This window comes from Myotis lucifugus, unplaced genomic scaffold, assembly GCF_000147115.1.
Source record: "Myotis lucifugus unplaced genomic scaffold, Myoluc2.0 scaffold_16, whole genome shotgun sequence".
NCBI lineage: Eukaryota > Metazoa > Chordata > Mammalia > Chiroptera > Vespertilionidae > Myotis > Myotis lucifugus.
Genome location: NW_005871064.1, coordinates 9,051,443 through 9,075,245, shown reverse-complemented (window position 1 = coordinate 9,075,245; position 23,803 = coordinate 9,051,443). Strand labels below are relative to the sequence as shown.

Below are 23,803 nucleotides of genomic sequence, written 5' to 3'. Positions count from 1 at the left end.
GGAGACTCAGTATGCAACGGTTTACAAAAAAAAGATGATTCCCTTTGGGTGCTTCCATCACTCTTTCAACTCACTTGAGCCCCATTTGTAGTAGTGAAGTAACCTGAAATAGACTGTGACAGTAAATGACTCTTCTACAGAAAAATTATTTCCAGATATGCTTGTGGATTTTAATAGTAGTGGTGTTTCAGATTCTCTCTCTCCCTTCTCCCCTCCCTCTTTTCTCTCTCCTCTTCTCTCCTCTTCTCTTCTCTCTTCCCTCCTCCTCCCCCTCCTCCTCCTCCTCCTCCTCCTCCTCCTCCTCCTCCTTCCCCTCCTCCTCCTCCTCCTCCTCCTCCTCCTCCTCCTCCTTCTTCTTCTTCTTCTTCTTTCTCTCTCTCTCTCTCTCTCTCTCTCTCTCTCTCTCTCTCTCTCTCTCAATTTCTGTGCTAACTACCAGACACTCAGGAATAAAGAATTAGCCCACAAAAACAACAAAATATTAGATTGGAGAAAACATTAGACTAGAGCTGTCAACAAAATCATTATATAAACAAATAGATGGGTAATAACTGATTTAGGACATTAGAGAATAATAAAACCTTGTATATGAAATAAAATGTAGAAAAAATATGATTTACTCAGAGCTGTCAACAAAATCATTATATAAACAAATAGATGGGTAATAACTGATTTAGGACATTAGAGAATAATAAAACCTTGTATATGAAATAAAATGTAGAAAAAATATGATTTACTCTGCAAAGCTCAGCTAGAAATTGGAGGTACCAGATACTTTTGAGTTTGAGGCTTTCTGGTTTGGTTTGAAAAGTGTGTGCGTGTTTTTTGAATTTATAAAATAAACAGAACCCAAAGTTTATTTCAAAGCCCATGATTTCAATAGAATTTTCCTCATATATACAGAAGAATAAAGAAAATGTACTCTTGAGAGAAGGTGTACAATACACGACTCAAAGACAGCAGCAAAGCTGAAGGATAGGTTAATATACCATGAAAATGGCAGAATTGAAAAAAAAAATCCCCAGATGTAGAATGATATTTTCAAAATCTACACCTCTCTTCCCTTAACAAGCTTCCCAAATTATGAAAGCCAGTCTTATATCCCCTAGGCAGAAGACTGGAGTATTGTTCTATAAAGAAATTCCCCAATCCAAGAGAAAAGATTTACAGATATTGATAAAGACAAAGAGGATTGGACAGCCAGCTCCTCATCATATCACACTGTGTGATAAAGTCTACCATTCGACAAGCCCAACAAGCCCTGTCCATGCTACAGATGGTTTCTGGTCAGTTTATTTGGGCCTTACTATTATGTACAGATAATACCCAAGGCTCACCATTTATTTGTTTTAAAGTACAATCTCTTACATGAAAGACAAGGGCAAAAAGAGAAAAAAATCAAACAACACAAATAAAACAGAGACAAAGTAGGAATCAGAAGAAAACTTCAATAAAAGTATAATTGAATGTTTCAGGGAGCATCATTTATTCATTCATTCAACACTGTTCATTAAGTGGGGGCATAAAGTATCCTTGCCAGTCATTGTCCCACTGAATGAACAACTTGATTTTTTGGACTTTATATTTGTTGGTGTGAGACAATGCTTTACTCATGGAAATTAATTGTATTTTATAAAAAGGAATGTTTAGAATGTAATTAAGAATTTTTTTAAGAAAATATATTTTTATTGATTTCAGAGAGGAAGGGAGAGGGAGAGAGAGATAGAAATCTCAATAATGAGAGAGAATCATTGATTGGCTGCCTCCTGCATATCCCCTACTGGGGATCAAGCCTGCAACCAAGGCATGTGCCCTTGACCGGAATCAAACCTGGGACCCTTCAGTTCACAGGCTGACACTCTATCCACTGAGCCAAACCAGCTAGGGCAAGAATTTTTAAAAAATACATCAGTTATTATACAATAAAAATGAATAGGAGAATTGAAATTAAGGAAATCTCTTAAACACTTGAACAAAATTACAAAGAGATTGGAATTAAAGAAGAAAATCCTATAAATAAAAGGCTAATATGCAAATTGTCCCCTTGGGAGTTTGACCAGGAGACTGGGAGTTGGATCGCTCACTATGACTTGTGCTGACCAGCAGGGGGCGGCGCGGAACATAGCAGGCGACCAGCAGCGGCAGCTGGGCTCTGAGGGAGTGAGGGAAGGAGGAGGCAGGGAGGCCCAGAGGCAGTGAACCTGATTGGCCCTGATCGCCGGCCAGGCCTAGGGCCCCTACCCATGCACGAATTTCATGCACTGGGCCTCTAGTATAAGATAAAGACTCAAACCAGAAGGCTAAGTATTGCATGGAGAATAAAGAAAGATAAAATGAAGGGGGTGAGAGTTACCAAAGTAATCTATACATATAAAAGCCTAAGCCACCGAACAACCTAACAACCAGTCAACAGATCACTATGATGCGCACTGACCACCAGGGAGCAGATGCTCAGGGCAGGAGCTGCCCCCTAGTGATCAGTGCACTCCCACAGCCAACCTCCTGTGGCTGGCCAACCTCCCATAGTTGGCCAACCTCCCGGTGGTCCCTCCCCACAGCCGGCCAGCTCTGATTGGGCCTGGGAGAGATGGACCCAATGGGCACTGATTACCCAACAAGCCAATGGACCCCACCCATGCACGAATTTGTGCACTGGGCTTCTAGTAATAAAATAAAATGTTCCAGAATGGAGGAATATAGGTTTCTAAATTGAAACAGGCCATTAAATTCAAGCCAGGGCATATCTTAAGGAATTTTCTGAATACTTTGGATCTAGGGGATATCTCATAAGCTATCAGTAAATCAGGATTTGTCTCAAACAAAGGGTCAGAAATTAGAAGGTATAAAATTTCACATTGCAGCCTCAGAACTGGGAAGACAAGGAGACATGCTTTCAAAAGTCTGAGGAAAAACGACTTACAATTGGAATTTACTCGTGGCCAAGCAATCAAAACTGAGGGTTCATTGAAGGGGCTCACGTAATTTATTTCCCATGCACCCTGACCTAAGAGACAACTAGAATATGTGCACATCCAAAATAAAGAAGGAAAAACAGAGGAATATAGGATGACTATTAAAAATAGGTAATTAGAATAATTAAAAATTAGAAAAGAAGGAACATGTATTGATTCTACAATCCATGCCTGGGATCTGAGCATGGTTTTAATATTGTAAATACCCTAAGGTGCTGCCAAACTGATCTTTCAAAGAAACTCTCCTCCAGAGCATCCTTACTAGTACTCTGGGGATCACACTAAGTCAGCAGCTCCTGGAAATCATCATGGTTGTTCTGCCTTTTTGCCTTGCATTTGCTGGTGCCTCTGCTCAGAACTGCTTCTCTGCTTCCCAAATGGCATGTGAACATCTTTCAAGACCAAGGCCAGCATCACCTCCCCAGGCAGCCTTCACTCACCCTCAGCCTCACTTAGCCCTGACACGGGTGGGTACCCTTGCTTGTGTTCTCATAACATCCCTGTCGCTCTCTTGCATAGATGAATGCACTCACTGATGTCAGTAGACTTTTCTTCCTCTTCCAAAAGATTGTGATCCTCTGGAAGATGGATGCCATTGTTTTTAATTAACCAATGCCTTCTTAGTTCTCAGCATAATACTTAAGATCCTAATAGTTTCTTACGTTATCTTCAAAAATATCTTAAAGGGGGATTCTTTAACCCATGAAGGGTGTGAGGCTCAGAGGGAATAAGTGACTTGCATAAGATCATACCTATTGTCAGTGGTAGGGCCGGATTCAAATCCAGGCCTTTGGAACCCTACACCGTGCAGGGAACCCAGTGGCTGCTCCAGTAATGAGTCTTCATCAAAGCAGTTTGGGGGTGGGATGCCTCAGGCCTAGTTCTGATCTGTCAGCAGCCAGCAGTCCTTTGTTTCCCTTTTCGAAGGCTCCTCCCTGGATCTGAGGGCTGCCTTTCTCCAGAACAAGCCCCTGTGTCTTGTCAGTGACATGTTGCTGGAGGTAACAAGCTGGAGATCAGGGAAGTGTCCAAAGCATGCCATCTGACAAGGTGGATTTTAATTGCGACCTGATCTATTTGGAACAGTTTGGGTATTGGGAAATGTGTTTTTTTAAAAGATGAACCTTTGTGCTTATGTTCTTTCAAATGATTCATATTTTACCCTTTCCCACATCTTCCTCCTAGCCAGCCACACACTAAAATTGCACAAAGACAATGTTATGTTTGTGTATTATTACTTTTTGACAGTTTGGATCAAAATTAAGAAAGACTGGTGTGAATAGTACCAAAGCCATTTAAATTACATCTCCATCCTAAACATTGCACAAGAGTAAGTTGAGACAATCAATATTAGAAAATGTCAAAAACAAAATTTGTCAGGCAAGATGTTATATTTGAAAACTTTGAACAGAAAGAATCTTTAAATAGGTAGGAGCTAAAAAAAAATTAAATCTTGTTTGACAGTATTCATTTAATTGGGAGAAATATGTTGGAGTATATAGAAAAGTTATTTTTTAAAGACAAAGGAAATTTGACACAATGTAGTTTAAAAGATTTATTTTTGTTGAAAAACTAGAATTTTCTCTATGTTATAGTTCTACATCCTATTACTTCCATTTGATTCTGAAAAATGGAAAAAGATAACTCATATCTAAAGAAACATTGATTCCATTGCATTTTCAATTCAAATAAACAGTCTTCACTCAACAATGAAATTCATATAAAAAAGAAGTGCATTTTTTTCTCTTTTCCTCCTTTTATTTATATATCCACCATCAGACAAGCTATAACACTATCTAAACAACTGTATGCATTAACAAACAAACATAGATCAATAGCTATAATTTGACACACATGCACCATTCTCTATGAAAACATCAATAGTCTAAAAGCTGAGTGGGCATAGCTGGAAAAAATATGCTTCACAGACACAATGTTGGCAGAAGATTAAATAACCAGATGTCAGGGAGAGAAAAAAATTCAATGAAACTGAACATATATTGGAAGTGTACAGGTATTCTGTAGAGCTAAATTGTTCAAGATTAATAATAAGAAAATTATCTTCTACTTGCAGTCATTCAATTACTATGTGTGCAAATATTTTGGATTGGATGTTTCCTTTCAAATATATTATTATCTACCTAAGGAGTGCTGTTGGGAGGCAAGGCAGAACTAGGATATGAGTTGCACAATGCACTCCAATCTGAAAACAATATCTGAAGTTGGTATAGCACCTTTCATAAGTGAAACCACAGATGACTGGTGTCATTCAAATGTATTGCACTGTGATGGAGCAATGAAAAGAGAATATATAACTTAGTATTGGGTGCAGGCAGCTGAGAGAAGCCAAGTTTATGTAAAGCATTTGATTGAAAATAGATGAAATTCAGAGTGTGTCAATTCAGCCAGTACCTAAGCAAACCAAAAAGCAAATAAGCCATTTGCCATTTTATTAGTGAGGCAATATGGAATGTGGAGAGGCCAGTGCACCAGGGACAGGGGCCATACAAGCTTTTTTTTTATCATTTGCCAATGTTATTATATCAAATAATTCATTGTAATTAGATGCAATAGAAGGTAGTATATCTCCTATGGCTAATATTTTTAAGAGGTAACTCTGGACATCCCAGCATGCTCAAATTGTCAGGAATGATCACAGCAGGAGAAAATACAAGTTTTTCTTCAAAAACTTAGTATTTATTTCATGAAAATTTGCTTTATTATAGGTATAGAAGCATTGCCTCATATTCATCCATAGTTCTATAGTTCCTGATATTGCTTAAAGAGTGAAGTCTCATTTTCTCTTTAATCTTTATACATATAGGAAGGGGACACAATATACTAAACCAATGCACTTGTTTATGTAAGTGTTATATGTCAGGTTTTGTCTAGAAAATAAAAGAATGAAGAGAGGAAATGGACTTCGGGATGGAGTTTAATATTGGATGAAATTACATAGGTCCGAGAGGACACAGCATAGAAAGCTTATCTTCTCAAAGCAAAGCAACACCTATCTTTTAGAACATAGACAGTAAGACAAATATGAAGATTTCTGAGAAGAACATGGAACTTGGGATGGATGTTCAGGAATGTATCAGGCAAGAGGCAAAGCAGGGTTTCAAAGTAGTGAGTCACAGATTTAAGAGTGGCGATCAAAACAAAAATAAAGCAGCAACAAAAACAAGGCCATTGGGATATACCTGAATAAAAAGGGCAAATATAAAGACTAGGCTATATTTAAAAAGCTACTCAAATATGTAATGAGGAAAAGACTGATAGATATAGGGAGATAGAAGATAGATAGATGATAGATAGATAGACAGATAGATAAATGATAGATTTTTTAACATAAATCAGTAATAAAAACATACCAACAAAATAAATTGACAAAGGACAGGGTCAGACATAGAACTATCCCATAAGCATATGTAACAATATTCAATCTCACTAGTAAGCAGAGAAGTGCTAAAAAACAAAAACCTGCTGTTTTAAAAATCCATCAAATTGGTTAATGTTAAAACAATAAAGAAGATAAAATACAGCATAGGGAATAGAGTGAATAATATTGTAATAACTATGTATGGTACCAGGTGGGTACTAGAAATATCAGGGGGAACACTTTGTAAAGTATATAATTGTCTAACCACTATGATGTACACCTGAAAATAAGACAAAAATAATATTGAAAGTAAACTGTAATTGAAAAATAAAATTTAAATTAAAAAAATAAAGAAGACACCCCACCAAAGCCAGACTGTGATGATACAAGCGCTCTTTCTGGCAGTATGATACCTTAGGATTCTGTAGGGAAAACAGTCTTAGAACTCTGCATTTCTATGAACAATTTCAAGAAATTAATTCTATGTAAATAATGATGAGCTTATGCAAAGATTGAATCATGTGTGTTTGTTTTAACATGTACTCACAAGCATATCCTAGCATATAAACCACTCACACATGTTTATCGCAGTGTTTCAGAGAAGCCTGGACTGATATATAGGTCTCTTTCCAGGGAATTGGGGAAATGACATCTGCTCCAGGTCCTCTTCATCTTTGCAGGTTGTTAAGGGCATGGAGAGAGAGAGCTGGAGAGTATGACCCCATGGACCAGATCTGAGTGCCAGATAAAGTCTGCTGTAAGAAATGTCAGGACATTGATTTGAAGAAAAATTCTCTGAGACCCTGACTATAAACTACACTGCTTTGGGTCCCCGGAGACAAAGTTCAATAAGCATTTAAAGTGGCTGTGAGAGTTGGATGTAGCATAGTGATGCTTTTATACATCTTGAGGCTTTGGAAATGTTGGTGAAACCAGAAGGAAGGCAGCCCCAGGAAAGGAGGGCAGTATTGATGGGGGAGGGCTGAGAGTTGCAGTAGCAATAGGCATTACCCCCATGAGTTCTTCCCGTAACAGGTATCACCTGAGGCTTAGATGAAAGCATGAAAGAACTTTCCATGTGGGCATGCATGACACACCTGGGGATCCAGAGACAATTGCTGAGGCTCTTGCAAGTAATTGCGGCAAAAAAAAAATGGCCAAAGACATTGTCAACATTGGCAAAAATATTTCCTTACAGAAACCCCAAATAAGGGGCATAGCCAAATGCCATGCAATTCTCAAATTGAGGCTGGGAAATAAATAGAAGATTCTGGAATTGAGTAGATGTAGCAACTTTGAGAATTCTCATGATTATCCTCAAATATGGAGCAAACTGACTATGCTCATCTTTTCCCTCTTTTAACTGACATGATGTAGAAATAACTACTTGGGAAAATAGGAATAGGAATGATAGGGCTGGGTCTCTGGTGGAAAGGAATGTTCTGGCTCCAGACATCCAGAGGGAGAAATGACTCAGTCTACAGAAATGGTGAGCACCCACTAACTAGTTGAAGTGAATCTACTTATAAGATAGGTGAAGCCAATCAGAAATGAGCACATCTCAAAGGCAGAGGAGGAGTTGAATGAAGGAATGTTGACAAACCTACTGAGCCCAGCTGCCTGGAATGGGGCCAGGGCTAGAATAAAAATCTATATAAACATTTAGCCAGTTCATTTCTGCTGGTATTTATAAACTTTTTTGCACCTGTAGGAACCAGGTCTCGGTGCCCTGACGAGCACATGGAACAACATTTTATCTGAATTCATGCTCATCCCCAGACATGCCCTCAAGGTAGATAAAATATAGGGAAGAAAATAAATACCCAGGTCTCAAATTATAGCTCAGAGTATAAAGAAACCAGGCCTCAAATCTTATGGGAAGGAGTCAGAGTCAGTCTCTCTCTCTCTTTCTCTCTCTCTCTCTCTCTCTCTCTCTCTCTCTCTCTCTCTCTCTTATCACAGCACACAAACATTCGCACAACCATCTAAAAAAAAGTAGACAGTCTTGACAAGCTTCCTAAAAAGATTATAAAAAAAAACAGAGGAAAAAGAAAAAGGAGGTTGTGTAATTAAGAAATAATATAAAAGCAGTAAAAAGATGAATACACATTTTAAAAGTTCAAATTGCATATAAATTTTAGGAGTGTTTTTTTCTATAGCTAAAAAAAATACCATTCGAACCTTGATAGGAATTGCATTGAATTCATAGATGGCTTTGTTACCATGAAAAGAAAGCTTAAGAAACTCCCAATGATGGCAAATGAGAAAAACAAAAACAAGATGAAAGCCCCTGGAGAGGGGGCACCTGACATACAGATGAGAGAGCCGAGGATACTGTGTATCTCTGAAGCAGGATGCTTCACAAACAACAAAGGACATTCAAAGATAATAAAGAATAAATTTCTTAACATAAGAAATAAATGAATAGCTAAATCAAAATATCCACTGAGTTGCAGGAATAATTAAAACAGAATATTTAACACTGTGAACTATTTGGGATTGATAATTTTTGAACTTTAAGGATAAAAGTAAAAATATTTCAGCTATCCAGGACCTGGAGAGTATTATGCTAAGTGAAATAATCCAGAGAAAGACAAGTACCACATGATTTTACTTATATATGGAATCTAATGTACAAAATAAACTAACAAAAAGTGGAGATATGCTCATGGACAGAGAATAGACTGACAGCTGTCAGAGGGGAGGGGGTTAGGGGCTGGGTGAGAAAGGTGAAGAGATTAAACAAAGAAAAAAAAAGAAAGACTTATAGACACAGACAACAGTATGGTGATTGCCAGAGGGAAGGAGGAATGGGGGGTGGGGTTGAAGAGGGTAAATGGGAGATTAATGGTGATGGAAAGATACTTGAATTGAGGTTATAAACACACACTATAATATCCAGATGATATATTATAGAATTCTATATAATTTTATTAACCAGTGTCACCCAGTAAATTCAATATAATCTCTAATCTCTAATCCATAATCTATACTCTATGATCTATAATCTATAATGTTATATAATATTATATATTATATAAAATTATACAAATATTATATTTAATATATAATACATAAATATATATATATAACAAATAAATATATACACTTTTATATTAGAAACAAAAACATACACAATAAAATACACTGCAAAAGAGTCAATATGAGAATAAGTCAAATAGAAATACTCACAGTGATTAAACTGAAGCAGTCCTCTTTCTGGGCACATTTTGAGCATTGTAACACCCAACCACCAATCCCACAAATAGAACTCAACTAGGAGTTGCTATGAAGGTACAGCTTAAAGAGCTACAACAGGAAGTCCTTAGTCAGTGCTCAGAAACATAGGCTCTGGCTGCCATTGGGAGCACAGACCCTCACTGTTTCCATGGAGCCTATCCTGGGAGCTGACCACACACAGACATTTACCACACTGCTACATAAGGAAGCATAAATATTTGTATTTTCTCAATCATTATTTCACTCTTTGAAGAAATATTTATGAAACATAAATACGAGATATTTTATTTCCTCTCGGGCAGTGGTTCTCAACCTTCTGGCCCTTTAAATACAGTTCCTCATGTTGTGACTCAACCATATAATTATTTTCGTTGCTACTTCATAACTGTAATGTGGCTACTGTTATGAATCGTCATGTAAATATCTGATATGCGGGATGGTCTTAGGCGACCCCTGTGAAAGGGTCGTTCGACCGCCAAAGGGGTCGCGACCCACAGGTTGAGAACCGCTGCTCTAGGGGTCTTACCTTTCCTATGGTTGTACGTTTCTAGTATGTTAATGACTTAAAAATAACCCCCAAAATAATATAAAAATGGCACAAGACAATACAAGACAAACTCAGTGTAGAGAAAATAGTAATGTTAGGTTGAGGTAATAATGAGAATAGCACAATGTGAGAACAGCCAGCATGAATTTTATATCTAAATACATAGGTCAGAGCATTTGAGAGAAGAAGTGTGCACATAACTGCAGATTGGTGGAAGGTAGAGCAGAATTCCTAAGGGAGGAGTGGCAAATATAATCATAGGGAATCAAACTATGTTTTGCATGAGATGGGACCTCATCCATAGCCCACCTTGATTCACACCTTTCCTGACTGGAGTGTGTCATTTTCTTTTTGTGACTCACACAGGTGTCCATGACTGGAGGCCACGGCACTGCCCATCAATCTTAGCCAGCACTTTCCTTTCTTCTGTCTCAAAGAGCCCAGGAGAGACTCATTATCAAGGGGTATCCACAGACGTTTTATCAAAATGTGGACCTGCCAACTCCTGCCTGGCTCCAGGGTGAAATAGCCATCATATTCATTGTGTAACTATCTCTATTTCCAGGAAAGTTGAATCTGTTATTCTTTACCTTGTCATTTGGTTGAGCCTTGATGCCTTTTGCCTTGGCTTTCCAGCTAATCCATTTTTCACCTTCCTGGTGAGACCCCTTCTTTTATTTACTGCTACAACTATGTGTATTATGTACACAAGGAAAATCGGAGTCAATTGCAAATAGAAAAACACAGTTTCTAGAAGGTCAGATAAAGGCTCTATAATTTAATCAATATCTAATTAAACATATCTCCTTACACATGTTACTCATTTATAAAGGATTTTATATCAGCCAGACTGTTTGTAATCATGTTTTTGCCTTCTTTCCAGCACTGTCTCATGGGTAGTTAGCCCAGGCACAGAGAGGTTTGGTGACTGAGTTCAAGTTATTATGATATATTCTCATCACCATAACTACCAATCTTTCCAGGCCAAGTTCAAATGTCAGAATATCCAGGAAGACTTTCCTATTTGCTTCACCTGGAAATGACTGCTCCCTCCCCAAAAATCTAATCCAATGTCTTTGTTCATTCCTCACACGACATTTAAATGCATTACTTATCTAGCCAGGCTATGTTTTTTTCATGAAAATGTTAGCATAGAAGATGTTAGAATATCTTAGATTCCCAAGCACTTTTACATGAATACAATAGTTACTCAGTGTTTCCTGCCTGACTAATAGAACTGAAATAGCTGATGAATTTCTCGTAATTAAGGAAAAAACAAATAATTTGCTTACACAATGTTATAGGTCTTTTCTGTTTATGTGACTCTTCGCATGCTATAATGGATTGGTCATACCAAAGAGACTTTTTTTAAAATTAATGTTTATTATGTTCTCACAATACATTTGGGTTCTCACAGGTAAGCAGAAATTAGAGGAAGCCTAAAATTAGCTCTAATCCTATTTCCATCAGAAGATAAGACACATCTTCCTTTCATATATCCTCACTCTACTCTAATCCCAAGGCAGTAGTGCCTTAGAAAATGGGAAGTGAAAACAGGTTCACAGTCCTGGTTCATAGCACATTCTCTAGATGGGGGGGGGGTGGGGACGGTGGGGAGTGTGTAACACATTCTTAAAGTGGTCTGTCTCCATTTAGCCCCACAAGTGGCCCAGACCACTTGACTTTCCAAGTTTCTGCATCTGGTTTTAACCACTTTGTTGCAAGAAGTAGCCACTTCTTACAGCTACTATTGTACCTTTCTCTAGCATCACCCTTTCATTTAGACAGTCTGAGTGAAAACCAGATAATCAAGCTTTTTTAATGAGCAAAATAAGGGTCAAAGAGGGTTGAAGACTTGAAGTGAAGATATGGACTTCTTCCCCTGAGGGAAGTGGGTATATTTAGTTCATGACGTTTTTGTCACAGGTTATCTGCCTTCCTCTTTCTTTTTGATACCTCTGTCCCACATCAGCCCAATCCATACTGCCCCTGGTGCTCTGCTGTACCCAATATTCTTAGCACCCCTGGTGAGCTAGTCATTTAAGGGTCTAAAATGGCATCTGCCAGTAAGTCTCAGAATTGGACATTTTTCTCCTCCTCTCACAAATTATATGTTGCTTCCCAAGTCCTAGCCTTCCTGCATCCCAGTCTAGTTGATATGATAAACATATTTCTGTAAATGATGCTGATATATTAGTGTAATGCATTGTGCAAGTCTTCAGTGAATTCACATAAGGGCAGAATTCAGAGAGAATCATTTTGGATAAGGAGTTAATTCTCTTTGCCCCTCAGTTCCCACCCCATCCAGCAGTCAGTCCACTGCTGTCCTCTTATGAAAGGAATAGAAGGGGAATTGGAGCTCAGGCACAAGCTAGGTGAGCCAGCAGAGACTTACCACCTCACACAATGGCATGTGCATAACTTTGTGTATACAGAGGAAAACAAATTTATTATTTTACTGTAATTCTTTAAACAATGTATTTATTTATTATTCTTTTTTTCTTTATTGATTAAGGTATTACATATATGTCCTTATCCCCCCCCCCATGGCCCCCCACCCTCCTACTCATGCCCTCACCCCCATGGTGTCTGTGTCCTTTGGTTAAGCTTATATGCATGCATACAAGTCCTTTGGTTGGTCTCTCAGATTTGTCCATTTTACCCTGTCAATTAATCATTGCACAGCTCCTCTCTAGGCACCCCAATTGTCCACCTGCATTCCTTAGTACAAACTGCAAATCATACATCCCTGATTTACTATATTTTAAAATAAATCATGATTTCTAATCTTTGTCCTTTTAGTGTTTTATATGTCTTATTTGCATTCTTTAAATCACAGAATTTTAAAGCTGGAAGGAACCTATACCATTTAGTTCAACTTCCTCCTTTCATAAACTTGGAGATACAGACACATTAAATGGTTAATTCAAGGTCACCTGCTAATCAGATAACCAAGTCATAAGGAAAACCAGTACTGAGTCCAGTACAATTGCTTAATGTCATTTACTGAAGTATTTTTGCCTTTAATGATTCCAAATATAGTGTTACCTCAAATATTTGAATAACTTTCTGCTTCTTATCCTTCTAAAGTTCAGTTTCTTGCTAATACTAATGTAGAAGAATGCCAAACGTGGGTACCAACTTGTTGGAAGGCAAACTGATCTACATATTCATGCTGGCTTTGATAGCTTGGCATGTCTCCAGCACACAGTAAACAGATAATGGAGAGGACCTTTATTCCAGATGCTGCATTTACAGGGTGGTATCTAATACATTAGAGATGTTTTCCCAAGTTTCTCCCTGTTAAATTAAGTCATAATGATATCAAGATGAGTGTAAGCTGAGGCTATTTGTTAGGTAGATACAGGGTAAACCTTCTAGGAGACTATTACAGGCCATCAACAAAACACCCACTAAGGATGTAAATTTTCATTTTCTCTATAAATCTCCTGCTTTCATCGTTCATGGAGACTTCTGTCCATTTATACCCAACACTTCCTGACACAGTCCTTGCACAGATTTCAGCAAATAACATTTACTATATCATTTACAAAACTGTTTAGGACTCAGATCTACCTAGGAATTTCTGCAAAGCTAAAAAAATAAATGTTTCTTCCATTGACCAAGTATGCCTAGTTCAAAACTTCTTTTCTATCAAAGGTTTCAAAGCAAAGGATGTGCTAAGAATTGGAGTGTGGTGTACCAAAACCTGTTTTCCAATATCCTTGAGGGAGAGATTAATTTTATGACCTTATAAATTGAAAAGAATTAAGTCCATTTGATAAACTTCATGGGCAATGCCCTTGCTCCAGGACCTGATCCTCTAAGACTATAACTACTATAAAACTTTCCAACCCAAATATAACCATTGGAAATTTAACAAGCAACTGACATTTCATGTGGCAATATACTTCCTATGGGAATGAAAACATGCATATCTTCTATAAATATCATACATGTTTAGTCTACATGGGAATATAAGTGTGTTATGCACATGCAGTAGAGTTGTCTATCCAGTCGGCTCTTTACCATGTACATGGCACTTAGTTTTCTGTGGGCCACTGAGGTGTTGGTCAGGAAGGTGTGAACAGTGTTAGGGCATTCCATGACCAGCCTTGTGTAGAGAACAGGCCAGCTATAATTAATTGTAGGTAGCAGTTAAAATAATTGTTTTCATGATGGGCCTTGTAAGACCAGGGGCGATTCAGGTGATAAACTGTAACATGGAGCTGGATCTGCAAGGATGTGCTGCCCCATGTTCTGTGGTGTGATGCCTACAGAGTAAGTAGTGAGTCAATTGCTACCACATTGACTTAGCTTACACATCTTACGGTGTTGGGGGCAAAGATGTTCCCCAGGCAGGAACCAGGTAGACAGAGGCAGCCCTGCTGAGGCTCCACCTCCAATGCATAAGCGGCAGGAGCAGAAATTGGAAAAGAAAGCTTGTGAATGTATTTCAGTCACCTCTCTGGACTCTCCAAAATGACTAGGGAATGTTTGACTATGGGGGGCCAGGTATCCCTGATCTGATTCATTTTCCACAGGCATTGCAAGAGAACTTAATAGGTAGCTCCCAGGTATTCTACTCCTCATTCTTCCTTTTCTGAATAATGCCTAGAATCTGTATCACTCACAGCACTCCCTCTGAAATACCTCTCTAGTTGACTACTTTCTAGAAAACTTCACCCTCAAAACATCTTTTAAATTGTGAGTTGTAGTCTTCTTTCTAAATAGGCAAATTAAGCACATTGTACAGCTTCAAATCATATAAAAAAAGTAAATAGTGAAATGTAATTCTTTCCTTACTCCCCTTTACCTCCTCAGAGGTATCTACTATTACTAATTTCTTATGTATCTTTCCAGAGAAATTCTATGAATATCTTAGACTTTATAATCTCCCTTGACAGCACCAAACATGTACTGTAATCCTTAGAAAGGGCTTGAGCACATATATGGTGCTTAATAAATATGTATTGATTACTTGGAAAGATAGATTGTTTCAGTGTTTGTCAGAATCCTAGAACCCCAAGGATAGGAATACCTGCAGAGGTGACAGTCCTGACTCTCAGGGAATACACACAGTCATACAAATAGTTTCCCTTGCTACATTTGCCAAGAGTTAACACTGCTGGGGAATTTAAGATATATTATGCTATGGAGAGTAACAGACCCTGAAAAAGGAAGCTGAGCTCTGGCATTTTACACCTTGCAAAGACAAATGCTTTGCAATGTGTATTAAAAGCACTCTTTGTGATCAAAAGATTTGGCAAGTCACCCAGAATTCTTAACTTCCCCACCATGGCAGAAATCTCATTATGTATAACCTTTTAAGTGGGACTAGAGAAACATTTGCAACTTGATTCTCATTGAGCACAACTTCTACCTGGAAGTACAATCCAAATGGAGACCAAATGTATATTATTTTTGCATTGGACATGTAGTGCCAAGAGCAATGTTCCACTCCATTTTACTCAAGAGCCTAGTAGCTTATTATCTCTCTCTTTTTCTCTCTCCCTCTCTCTCTCTGACACACACACACACACACACACACACACACACACACACACGACTTTTATATAATAGCTGGGCAATAATTCTTACACATATGGTCCTGGTTCAAGGGTCCACCATGCAATCTGACCTCAGTGGATGTGGTAAATTTCAATTCTTGGGGGTCCTATGGGGCAGGTGTACAAAAATATTCAAGACCAACCCCAAGAGACTTTGGGGTGGTAGTGTCTGTGGTTGTTTGTGAATGTATCTTATAACCATCGTGGATTATCTCATATGTTCATGTTAATTTATGGATAGGCCTAGACTTCTGTTCCAAAGTCTGGTCTGACTCTGCATTCTTTCACTGTAATAGTCTTACAAACCACCAGCAGCTCCTTTGCCCAGTGTTAGCTGTTGTACATTTAACATTGAAATAACTATCACAAAAGTCCCATGTGATGTCATTTTACACATGAAGAAATCAACAATCAAACATGATAAGGCCAAAGGGGAAGGGGCAGAACCACAGCCACAAAGTAGGTGCTGGGGCGTGAAGAATTTGAACTGCAGGCAGGCACAGGGGGCACGATGGGGTGTGATCCAGAATGGCTGTGGGCTTAAGGCTGTGGTGCGCACAGGCCCTCAGATCCGGAAAAGTCCTGAGTGTTCTATGGGGCTGGAAGGGGAGCATCTTGTAAAGACACTAGAAGTATAATGTCTCAAGAAGGTGATTATGGGAAATGAACCATATCCAGTGGTGATGAGGGTGAGAAGGAAAAGTCCAAACTGGACCACCCATCTACCTCTCTTCTCCCCCATGTTGGGCAGGGAGCAGCAGATGAGCCAAAGCACTCCTGTTCCAAGGCTCAGCGAGCACCCACAGGAGGAAGATGTGCCCGGTGAAATGCAGCAACACAGAGGCGATTTCAAAAGTTTCACCCCCTCAGAGGCAGAAGAATAGTTCCCAGGAAGAGCTGGGTTGGAGTCTCTCCAGTAGTGATGAGGAGTTACCACCAGAGACACAGCAGAAGGCGGCTGAGAAAGTGGCAGTCAAATAGGAGAGAGGCTCTCCTCTCCCAAAGAAGGCACTGCGCAGAGCTGGAAATCATGGCCTCCTGCCCGCCATGCCTCCCATAGGACTAAGACCTGTACTGAGCATTAGGGGAAGGCCAGGACACTTGGGACCTGCTGAATAAAGGGAACCCCTTCCAATTCTACCTCACTAGAGTCTCAGGAATTAAGCCAAAGTATAATTCTGCATCTCTTCACATCAATATATGTATTTTTAAAAATAGGTTGTTATTGTTTTCTGAGAGAGGAAGGGAGAGTGAGAGAGAGAGATAGAAACATCCATGATGACAATCATGGATGGGCTGCCTCCTGCACAACCCCTACTGGGGATGAAGCCCACAATCTTGGCATGTGCCCTGACTTAGAATCAAACCATGAACTCCTGGTTCATAGGTCAAGGCTCAACCACAGAGCCACTCCTGCTGGGTTCAGAGATATTTTATCTTCTCTATTTGTGACACTTGTATCTTCAGCACAATATAACTATTGCTTTGATGTGGACTAGCTCATAAAGCAGTATCCACCAGAGTTCAGGAAGAAACCAGTCCTGCTCCTGCATGGTGATAAACAAGAAGCTGAGGTTCACTTACCTGCTGAGACAGAGCCTTATGAAAACATTACTCTCTGCCAGGCGAAGCTGGAACTGCATTTGGAACACACCACATGAAAATGATGCTACTGCTGTAGAAAGACATCCTGCTAGCTGTCATACACACCTCCAACCTCATCCATGCTGACTGGAACCAGAAAAGGCAAGGAATATGACTGAGCCCCTTGTACCCATGAATTACCCATGGAACCCATAGAGCTGGAGAATCGACAACACGTTTTAAAGCGGATCTCGTCAGCTACTTGATGGCTTATAACACTCCTACTGTCCAGGAGTGGCTAGACATTATCCACGACCTTGATCTCCAAAACAAAAGTTTACCTCATTGGATCAATACCAGGACTCTTTCAAGAAAGTCAAAAAAGATCACTGGGGACACTTTAGGCTCAGGAAGCTCCTGAAAGAACACGCCTCATCCACACCTAAAGCAGAGTTTTGGCCCATAGTAGGTCAGTTTTGAAGCACTGGCTCCATGGGGGCTGACAAAGCAAAATGGTTCTGTCCTGAGTTTAGAGAGACCTTGGTGACCCAGGGGAAGGAAAGCAGGACCCCAGGGAAAAGTGTCGCTCCTCTCCACGTGATCGATCCATCTGCGGGAAATGTGCAGAGCAGCTTAGGAGGGAATCCAGCCGGGGGCTCTCTTCCCTACAGCATTCAGACAGCGGAAATCCAGAACTGGCTTCATTCCTATTCTCACAAATGGTCAGCTGAGACGCCTGGCCGCAGCAATGCCATGTCACGTATTAAGACGTATAAGAGACCCTGTCCAGACCTCAGTCAGATTGTTTGGTTCCGTGTCACAACCGCGCATCTGTCCAAGGTCACCTAGGGAGTGTTAGGGAAAACCCACGCCCTGATGATGATCCGCTCCTAGGAGTTCAGGGTCCTTTTCCTCCCTCAGCATCTGGCCTGGACAGCTTCAGAGTGAAACAAAAAGTCTTCTCTGGCAGCCAGGAGCCAGCAGCATCCTTTCCTGTGCCATACGACCTGCCTTCAGAACTGAGTGGAAGTAAAGATCAGCATGTATTTGGAAGATTCCTTATATCAAAACCCCAGATCCACAGGGGAACATGTGGGTCCAGCCCTGAGCGTGGGGAAGCTCCGTGAAACTCGAGTGTAAGACATTGAGGCCCAAACACCTGTTGTACTGGGTGATCACTTCCCTCCAAGTCTTCTCTGCACCCCTAGGAAACTCTTCGCCAAGGTCACTCTCTGAACATGGATGATGGTTATGGTTTTAGAGGTCATTATTAACATTTCTCACTAAAAAACAAACAAACAAAAAACTGTTATATTTTCTTCATTTCCTTTTCTATGCTGTGTTTTGGAATGAAACCTATTACACTTCACAATGTGAAAATATTATTTAAAAAATGATAAGGCCACTTGATATGTAGTATACGTGTCAGAATTTGTACTCAATTCTTCTAATTCCAAGCAGGAAAAGAAACGAATTAAATGGAGCCCCTCTTGTGTGTGAACCACTATATGTGTGAATATATCTCTTCCTATGTAGACACACTGAACACATATGATTTCATTTAATGTACGTAATGCTAGTCTTCTTCACACTTTACACTTTTATACTGACTCAGTATAGAGAGATAATTAGAGAGATGTTTTTACTTGATTGTTATTTTATCTTAGACAACATTTTGAATTGTAGGTAACATAAGATTAAAGATTTTTTGGATTGGCTGATTTTATAATTCCTTAATAACTTCAACACATTCTTATTTAGTATGTACCATTTGCTGGGCATTCAGTGGTGAACTAAAAGGAAAAAAAAAGCATCTTTCCTCCTAAATCATATGCTCTAGAAGGGCTAGACCAGAAGTTGGAAAACCTTTTCTGTAAAGGGCCAAATAACAAATGTTTCTGGCTTCGTGGGCCATATGGTCTCTGTCACAACTCTTCAACTCTGCCCTTGCAGCATAAAAGCAGGCTCAGACATAAGGGGGAAATGAGTGTGGCTGGATTCCAACAGAAAAGGTAGTTATGAACACTGAATTTTAATTTCATATAAGGTTTATGTGTCACAAAACATTATTTTTCTTTAAATTTTTTAAAAACCTTTAAAAATATAAAAAGCAAGGGCACTTTCATAAAATCCATTTATGAAAACCCCACAGCTAACATCATTCTTAAAGTAAAAAAGGGAAAGTTTCCCACTAAGATCAGGAGCAAGACATTGATGCCCATTTTTCCTCTGCTATTCAGCACTGTACTGAAAGTTCTAGCCAGAGCAATTGGCCAACCAAGTTAGATAGAAAGAGATAAACCTATCTCTATGATCAGATACCAGGATTCCATATATAGGAAATCCCCAAGAACACATCCACAAAAAGCTACTAGAGCTAATAAACAAATTCAACAAATGTTTAGGATACAAGATTAACACACAAAAACCAATTATGTTTCTATACACCTATAGTGAACAATGCAAAAAGGAATTTAAGAAAGTAATTCATTTATAATAGCCTTCAAAAGAATAAAATACCTAAGAATAAATATAAATATAAAGTCAGGTACAATGAAAACTATAAGACTACAATAAAAGTTGCTGATAGCCATTTTAAAAAGACATAAATCAATGGAAATATATCCTGTGCTCATGGATTGGAAGATTTGATATTAAGAACTCAACATGATCTGTAGATTCAAAGTGATTCCTATCAAAATTCTAATGGCCATTTTTTTTTTCAGAATCAGAAAATTCAATTCACAAATTCATAAAATATATATTTCAGTGGCTCTGAATACCTAAAACAAAATTGAAAAAAAAGAAGAAAATCACACTCCTTGATTTCAAAACTCACCAAAAAAACTACAGAAATCAAAACAGTATCATACTGGTGTTAGGATAGATATATAGACCAGGCCAGTGTAATAGAATTGAGAGTCCAGAAATAAATGCATACAGCTGTGGCCAACTGACTCAACAAATCAACAATAAAATGATAAGTAATTCAAATAGAAATGGGCAAAAAACTTCTAGGGCCATGTACTTCTTTATGCAAAAAAAAAAAAAAAATACAAAGGGCTACCAAGCACATGAAGGAAAAAAAAGTGAACACCCTAAGTCATTTTGGTAATGTAAAACAAAACTACCATGAAGTACCACTTTCTACCCACTAAGATGCCTATAATAACAATAAAAAAACTATTGTAAAGTATGTAGAGAAATCAAAATTGTTGTACATTGCTAATGAGGATGTAAAATGGTTCAGCTGCTGTGGAAAACAGTTTGGGTACAAAATGTTAAGGGTACAGAATTACCATATGACCCCATAATTCTACTCCTATGTGTATACATAAAATAATTAAAAATATATATTCAAACAAGTTCATATATGTGCATGTTCATAGTAGGAACTATTCAAGACAACCAAAAGGTGAAAACAGCTCAAATATCCATGAATGCATAAGTGGGTAAACAAATAGTGGTGTGAGTGTCTGTGTGTGTGTGAGTGTATTTACTAGTACTTTGCATTATATGTATATATTATATTATATTATATTATATTATATTATATTATATTATATATATTTCCCATTATCTATACATAAATTATCTTTCATTATGTAATGGAAGATATATATTTAATTATATATATATATATATATATATATATATATATATATATATGTCAAAAGAAATGAAGTAGTGATATGTTACACTGTGGATGAGCCTCCAATGCAACATGGTCAGATATTGTATGAAATAGTTATAGATAACTTTATGGAGACAAAGTTGAGATTGGTGATTACTAGGGGATAGGGGTATGGGAGAATAGGGAGCAACTGCTTAATGGGTATTGGGTTTTACCTAGGAATGTTGAAAATGTGTTGAGATTAGATAATGGTGGCAGTTTCACGGTGTTGTGAATGTATTAGATACCACCAAATAGTCCATTTGAAATGGTTAGTTTTATGTTACCTGAATTTACCTCAATACGTTATTCTTTTAAATGTGCTGACCCCTGATTAGATCAATGGCAGTTAAATTTGCAACATAGGGTGCATGGAACAAAACCAAAAGACAGAGCCATCTTATATTTTGGCGGGAAATTCACCCGCACTCCAAGTGTTAAAATCACCTTGGGAGTTTTGAAAATGCCAATTACAGGCTATACTCAAGGAAATTAAATCAGAATCTCTAGCTTTTGGATACAGAAATCAGTATCTATTTACAGTATTCTAGTGTATAATCAAACTTGGAAATAAGTGGTCTACACCAGTAATTCATAAATGTTGTTCTGGGACCAGTTACATTAGCATAACTGGGTACTTGCTAGAAATCCAGTCACAGGTCCCATCCCAGACCAGCTGAATCAGAAACTTTAGGGGAAAAGCCACACATATTGGTATTTTAACAAGACCTCAAGATGATGCTGATGCAACCTCAAGTTTGAGAAACATTAGTCACTAGCGTCTAGCTTGTCTTCATCTTTGATGTGCACAGCAATTTCCTGGGGATCTTTTTAAAGTGGGAATTGAGATTCAGTTGTTGTAGGAAAGGACCTGAGGACAAATAAAGACTCAGTTAATAGTTTTGTGTGTGCGTGTGTGTTTTTTTATAACTCTCTTCAGTGTTTCTAATATACAGCCAAGGTTAAGAACCACTGGTGTAGATTGAGAAACAAGCATTAAGCAAATAATGGCACAATTAATCAGTTAATCACAATTGTGAATGTTTTCATTTATTTCTTTAGATTGTTGTAATCAACATTTGAATTAGAGTTACTTAGTGCCTACTTAAAATATGTGCTATCTTTTAGGAGAAATGTGTATAATAAAATCTTATACTTGCCCTCAAGGGTTTACTAGTAGAGTCTCCCAGGTGAAATTAGAAGGTGGACACAGTATAATAAATGCTAAGGCTTTGGTGGGAAGAAGAGTTAGCAAAATGTTTTGTCCTTTGATTGGTTGGCCAGCTTTTATTATATGGTAATCACAATATAGATCTGTAAGTAAATCATAGGCTTTCAAAATTGGAAAGCATTTTATAGATTATGGGATTTAAAACTTTATTCGTTGGTACCCTTAGGTAGGAATAGAGGGACTAATTGGTGCATCAGTGGCTGTTGGAGAAGAAAGGAGGCAAAGGGGAAAAATAAAGGAAGAAAGGAAAGGAGGCAAGATGGTGAGACTTGGGTTCTTTATGCCCTTCTGCCCAAATGAAATCTCCTCTGCCCTAGATTATGTAGGGCATCCTTACTGAAATCTGCTTAAATATGGGTTCATTTTCAAAGATAAAGCTTAACTCTCAATATATATATATATATATATATATATATATATATATATATATATATATGAAATGCAAAGATACAGTTGTATATATATTTATGTACATAGACATACATATGAGTACATGTATGTATATATTGCAATTATTTCAACTTATAGGTGGGTACAAACATTTCGTATGGGGCAACAGGTTTCCCAACCTCAGTCATTATGTCCACTTGCAGCTTATTTAAGGAATATTGAAACTGATATTCCAGACCAAGATATTTGGTCTGTGTTGGTCTTAGGTAACATTCATTGCATATTCCTCAGTGATTCCCATGTACAGTATTGGATGGACACTCCTGGTGGACATGGTTGTGGAAGGTGTTGCAGAGCCCAGAAACACTGAGCTAAGCTTCAAAGTCCAGAAGGTTGCAGAGAGAGCAGGAAAGAAAGAAGAGGGTGCCTGGACAAAGCCTTTTGAACAAAGGAACAGATCTGAAGACACAAGATTCATTTGAAAGATGAAGCCAGTGAATCTGAACAAGGGAGAGCCATAGCACAGGGAAGAAACATAGGTTTTGAAAGGTAGACAAGGGTGGTATTTTTTAAACTACATTTTGAGATTACAGCCGTAATATCACTGTCTTCAAAAGCCATGCTATGAAATGCTTGTGGAGCAACCATTCTGCCTCTGATTTCAATTTTCTTCCAATGTTTTTGACAGAGCCAGGCTCCTATAGATGACTTTCCTTCAGTTCCATGGGAATTTGGGGACTTAGAATAAGCACAGGACTTAAGTTTCCTGTCTGGCACTTTTCATAGGCATAACATTAATTTTGAGATATAAAAATAAAAATAAAATAATAATGGGAACTAAATTAAACTCCCAGAAAACTGGTTTGCAAGGAGCATACAAATCATAAGTATGTCAAGATACACACATTGCCTTGCCTTCAAATGAAGTGAAGATTAGATCATTTCTTCACTTATTTATAAAATTAGAGTAAATCTAATTTTTCATTGTCATAAGTTTCAGTCATATAAAGGAATTTTCACTAAATGAAATGAGGATATAGATGATTTGACATTAAAAATTCATTCATATTATTCAGTGCACTATATATAGTCTCTTTCTAACCCAGAGCCCCTGGACCTTTCAATATCTTTCTATCATAGTGGACAATGGGAGGATTCTATCCATAAGCTACTCCTAATATTTCAAAAGTCTAACAAAAAGCATATTTTTGCTCATG

At 38.2% G+C, this 23,803-nt stretch overlaps 1 pseudogene; it reads left to right on the top strand.

Annotated features, from left to right (window-relative positions):
* Positions 1–16,345: 16,345 nt before the first annotated feature.
* On the top strand, positions 16,346–18,400 carry LOC102428957 (annotated as a pseudogene).
* The last annotated feature ends 5,403 nt before the right edge of the window (positions 18,401–23,803 follow it).